The sequence below is a fragment of the Gavialis gangeticus genome, unplaced genomic scaffold (assembly GCF_001723915.1).
Source record: "Gavialis gangeticus isolate Ggan-Ray unplaced genomic scaffold, GavGan_comp1, whole genome shotgun sequence".
Taxonomy (NCBI): Eukaryota; Metazoa; Chordata; order Crocodylia; family Gavialidae; genus Gavialis; species Gavialis gangeticus.
The window spans coordinates 101,973,502-101,979,398 of record NW_017728992.1 but is presented as its reverse complement, the minus strand read 5'-3'; the positions used below and the strand labels follow the sequence as shown (position 1 = coordinate 101,979,398).

The window sequence follows — 5,897 nt, the reverse complement described above, 5'->3', positions numbered from 1 at the left end:
TTCCATCAGAAAGGGGGCTGCCTTTAGATTACAGCAAGAAACACATTGCATTTGGGATCCTTAAGGGGTGAAAAGAACTACAAAGATAGATAATAGTTGTTATCATCATTGGCTTGAGATGTAAATATAATTAGGAGGAGGTAAAGGAACTCTAAAATTGAAGAGGCAGCATGTGCGTATTGATACCTTGGATATGATAATGATGACTCCAGATTGCCTTCAGCAGTCCTCCAAAAGTCCATATAATCACACAGTGCACCATATACCTTGGCATCCATTCTTACAAGCTTAAATAGAAAATTCATCTGAATTTAAAAAACAGGCATTTGTAATTCTTTGTGGGGAGGAAGATTTTAAAAGATAGAATTTGGAGGACCATATAGTAGGGCAACAAAATGGGTAGGGCGGCTGGGGCACATGACTTCTGAGGAGAGGCTGAGGGAACTGCAGAAGAGAAGACTGAGAGGGGATTTAATAGCAGCTTTCAACTACCTGAAGGGGGCTTCCAAAAAGGTTGGAGCTAGAGTTTTTTCAAAGAGCTTGGAGCTACAGCAATGGTCCCAAGTTTCAGTAAGGGAAGTTTAGGTCAGATATTAGGAAAAACTTGCTCATGATGAGGGTAGTGAAGCACCAAAACAGGCTACCCAGAGGGGTGATGCAATCTCCATCCTTGGAAATTTTTGGGACCAGGCTAGACAAAGCCTTGTTGGGCATGATCCTGTTTTGAGCAGGGGGTGGACTAGATGACCTCCTGAGCTCCCTTCCAACCCTGATTTTCTGATTCTATGATTCTATTTATGTTTTTCTCACATACAACACCTACCTTTTCCCAAAAATAAGTTGCTAGAAACTGGGATGTGCCCTGTGAACAAGTTCAAATGGCAATAACAGTTTCTCTGTCATGAGCTTCTGCTAGGACTGCACGTTCTCTGTAGGGGATGGCACAATAAACATGCTGGGGTCCCTAGTGGCTGCTATTCAGTTAACGCTACCTACCGGTATCTTCAAAGAAAGAATGTTTTTTTTCCTTCCTTTTGCCTTTTAGAAACAAGATGCATATCTTTTTCTAGATCGTGTTATACATGAGAAAATATGATAGTTACTTCCTGTTTCCTTTTTTTTTTTTAAGGAAAATCTAAAATATCTCAATGTGTCCTTAAAATAATTTTCAATATATATGTAATTGTTAAGGAGTACAAGTGCTTCTTGCTACATACCCAACCACTGGAAATAACTGAAAAAAGGTTTGTGGTGCTGTCCCCATTTGAGCTGTTCCCTATATTGGATTTCTATAAGCCACCAGGTATCACCTTACATTGTTTTTTTTTTCCCTTGGAATTCTTGCACTGAACTTTGAAACATCGTTACTAATTAAGAATGTTCTACATCTATGGTTAATCTCATAATGCATACAGCTGTCTTAAAAATTGTTTAATCAAATGTTCACAGGGAGGAATCAAACTGAAAGCAGTGACCAAATCTTGGAAGGGGAAGAATTTAACAGTGGTCACAAACACAATTGATATCTGATGGTGGACAAAGTGGCTCATTATTAAATTGCACCTAAAACCTATTTTGTAAAAATTAAAGGTTTCTTCAGATTATGGGACTTAGATTAACCATTTTTTTCCTAACCTGGTCTTAACACTGCACTGTTTAGTAGCTTTTTAGAAAGGTGCTCTTAGATATGTTGACTTGGGAGCGTGCTGCAAAGGGCAAGTGTTGGATGCAGTCTATACAGTTGAGCTTCCCTGTAGAATTCCTGTTTAATCCTTCAGTATAACAAAAAGGCTTTTCACTGAAGTACAATGAAATGTATGGGAATATTTACACTTGTCAGCTACTAGCCTCCCTCCTGATATCCTGAGGTTTGTCTTGAGTCCAATGAGGGGTGCCTTGATTTTTTTTTTCACTTCTTTTGCCAACACAGAAACAGGTACTACATCATCACACAATTAGAGACAGAGACCTCACCCTGTCGATCTGTTTTACGCTTTTGTTCTCAATTGTACACATTCTAACATGCTGACCATGTTGTAGCCATACTAAAGAAAGTTTGGCTTGATATTTTAAACCACACAGACTTGATTTTCCACACCCTCATTTGACAGGAGGGGAGCAAACCTTGAGAGATTTCCATTTGAGCAAACCTCCAAAAGGGAGACCGCACTAACTGCCTTTCCTCAACATCCTTTTCTTGAAATAAGTGTTTTGGTGTATGATTCTCTGAGTGCATTTAGTGCTTCTATGGCAACACCCAAGACAGATAGATGTCCTTCTTCACCACAGATATCTATATACAGGCAGCTGCAATGTGAGCTTTGCCAGTTTATCTTCTGCCCCACTGCACTGACAGCAGTATGGTTTGACAGGCACTCATTCCAGGCAGACACCTCCAGGGGTGAGATAACAGTACAGTCTTTTTGCCCATTAAGTCCTTGACTGAGATGACCAACAGGAAAAGGGAGGTTATTTGTGTTAGTTACTGTGCCTGGGGTGTGGAGGCATGTCTGCTAGGAGCTTGGAACATCCTCTCTTTTCAGATACACTACAGAATAAACAGCAAATGCTAGCAGCTTTCAGCAGCCACTGGAGATCTGGGTCAAATTCAAATCAGCAACCTAGAGGTGAAAGTCTCCATATCCCATTACCAAATCCTGAGACACATCCAATCCCCCATTCACATATTAATTGTTGATCATTATGAATTCCATGTTGGGATAATTAATTACTGCATCTGAACTCTGCCTTAGGAATTATTAGATCATTTGGGGCCTATAATTTATTTTATTTAGTACTGTATAAAATCTGCTGCTTTTCTTAAACTGTACTTTATATGCTTTAAGAGGTGTGCAGTGTTTTCTGCAATGCACAAACCACAAAACAAATATATCTCTTATTGGGTCTAGAGTAGTCCTATGAGATTTGTTAGTAGGCCGTGATGATAGACATGAGCAGCCATGCGTCCAGCTAATGAGCTGGCCCAGGGGATGAAGAACAGACCAAGCTACTAGCAATGGATGCAGAAGGTGAGCCAGGAGGATGGCAGAGAACACTGCCAAGTGTTGACTCTTAGAGGTGGTTTCATATATAAAATGAAAAAGGTTTTGCAAATGGATAACTTTTTTTAACCTATAATGAAACATTTATTTCTTAAGAGTATGTTATTTAATCCAATTATTTTAGTAACAAGACAAGCATATCAGTTGAGAGACAAATCAAATCCTTTAGACATTGCCCAGTTCAGATTTCCAAGAGGCTTTAGTACAGCATGTGTCTTGAATAAGGACAGAGTCAAGGACTGCGGGAGTTTGGCCCTTAGTGTGCAAGAGTTATAATTTGAAGGAAGTTGCCAGAAACCTAATTCTGTATGTAAACAGCTAGGGAAAAGCATTAGCAACCTTTTTTGCAGCTAACATTGTTTGCTGTTCCATCCTCTGCTGGAAAGATTTCTCTTATTTGGGGCTTTAAAGTATTTCAAATGGAAGGGCCAGATTCTGTCCTTGAAGCCATGTGCAGAAATTAATAATAATTTTCAATACTGTAGGCTAAAAATACTGTATATTGATTTTTCTCAGCAGACGGGGCACTTTGTGCTGTTTTCATTTGATGTCAACAATTGATAGCATCTAATCATAGGATGAAAAGTGTCCCAGTGGAGTAAAAAGTACAATCCTGATTTGTTAATAATTATAAGGCACCATAAAACCTCAAGCAATGAAATATTTGTCCATGCAGCCGAATTAACTTGTGCACAGTACTAAAAACATTAAGCATCTTTCAAAACTTAGCTGTATACAATGGGATTAGAAGAACATTGAAATTTTAATCTCTTTTGATTCTTGTCCTTCACCTTCCTACTTCAGGGCCAGACTTATCTACATCGCTACTAAACCCCATTATGATTTTTCCCAATCCTAGAGAATACTTGGTGATTCTTAAAGACACTAACTCATCCAGTAGTTACAGGCTTGATGCAAGGAACACTGGAAAAGCTCATAACCTGTATTACGTAGGGGGTCATAATAGTCTTTTACCTTGGTGTCTTTGGTCTGCAGAGTACCTCAGCATCTGCATCTTCGTCCATAGTATCTACTCCTTAGTTTCCCACCTGGCGGCAGACAAGCATGGCATTCTATTTCTCCCCAGAGGATCTACACTGAACAAATACCCTTTGTGCAGAAGGGGGTTCCCCAAAATGGGTAACAGCCTTGGTCTGTATTACCATTTATATATCGGCTCCACAAGGGATGTTTTCTTGCCTTCCTGCCCCAACAACCACCCTCCTTATGGAATTTACCATAAGGAGCTCAACCTTTGACCCAAGAGGGACCCTAGCAAGGATACAAGGAAAGTCCTGTGACTAGGGTGACCATATTTCCCTAATTTCAAACCAAGACACCCCATTCTCTGGCATGCACAGCTGTCTCTAAGCTCTGGGCTCAGCTGTAGGGGAGAGCGTATACTGAGTGCTAGAGAAAGGGAAGCGGAAAAGGAGTAAGGGAGAACAGAGGATATAAAACAACTCCATAATTGCCAGGACAGTCCCATTTAAACACCTGCCCTGGGCACTCCATTGAAAAAGGGGCTAAAGTGATAATTTGACCAAACCAAAGGGATGCCCAGGAAAAGTATTTATAATGGGTCTGTCCCAGCAAAAACAGAATGCATGGTCACCCTACCTGTGACCCTTTCTTTTGGGACCAGAATCAGGAGACTCCTCTGGTCCTTGTCTGTAATTTGAAAAGTCAGAGAAAGTTGTCCTCCACATCAAGTGAGTTTACCTGGATTAGTCTTTTACATCAATGGTCTCCTTTATTCTGTACACTCGCATTACAGAACAAACTGCAGCCATGATGCCTGTGATGCCCACAGTCAAGCTTTCTGTGAGATTTGGAGGTAGCTTGTAGAGAAATCCCACCAAAACCTGAGGCTCAGGCTGAAGTCTGTAGGGATGCATTCATGACCAAGAACATTGTTATGGCATATATTCTCATTCTTTCTTGGATGTGTGCACATATTTAACATCCAAGATGCCCAGCTTTGCGCAGTATTTGAATGACCATAACTGACCCCAACTCAGTATCACATAGCTATTATAAAATGTCAAAGGAACGATAAAACACCCTTCAAGTTTCTGTATGGTTCAAATCGGGATGTTAGAGAGAGACAACAGTGACTTTGTCTCACGCTGCAAAAACTTAGTGTTTAGAACAGTGGTTCTCAACCTTTTTTAGAATCAAGGCACCCCTCATTGGACTCGAGACAAACCTCAGGAAATGCCAGCTCTTAATTCTCACTCGTTTTTTGAGCAATTGTTTTGTTGGAAAGAACTCAAAAGGCCACAACAGGTCAGAATGTTTTTAACAGTGTGAATTCCCCCTTGAAACATCTGGGTTTCTTATGTTTGCCTGCCTAACAATGCCAATATAGTTTCATAGTTTCATAGTTTGTAGGGTTGGAAGGGACCTGAGCCATGGCAGGAAAGAGTACGGGGGTCAAACGACCCCAGCAAGGTGTTTATCCAGCCTCCTCTTAAAGACCCCCAGGGTAGGAGCCAGCACCACTTCTCTTGGAAGTTGGTTCCAGATCCTAGCCACCCTGACTGAAGTAGCACCTCCTAATATCTAGCCTGAATCTACCCTCTGCCAGTTTGTGATCTTTATTCTTGGTCACTCCTGGTAGTGCTTGGGGGAACAGGGACTCCCCCAATGCCTGCTGGTCCCCCCTGACTAGTTTAACAGGCCACTAGATCCCCTCTCAGCCTTCTCTTGTGGGGGCTGAATAGGTTCAGGTCCCATAGCCTCTCCTCGTAGGGCCTGCCTTGCTGCCCCCTGATCATGCGAGTGGCCCTCCTCTGGACCCTCTCCATGTTGTCCACATCCCTCTTGAAGTGC

The 5,897-nt window shown here is 41.4% G+C and overlaps 1 long non-coding RNA gene across 1 annotated transcript in view; it reads right to left on the bottom strand.

Annotated features, from left to right (window-relative positions):
* LOC109299640 overlaps positions 1-647 on the bottom strand; it is a 1,690-nt gene extending 1,043 nt beyond the window's left edge. Inside the window, exon 1 of the long non-coding RNA XR_002097942.1 lies at positions 551-647. This is a non-coding gene — a long non-coding RNA (uncharacterized LOC109299640). The remainder of the gene's footprint in view (positions 1-550) is intronic.
* Positions 648-5,897: the final 5,250 nt, after the last annotated feature.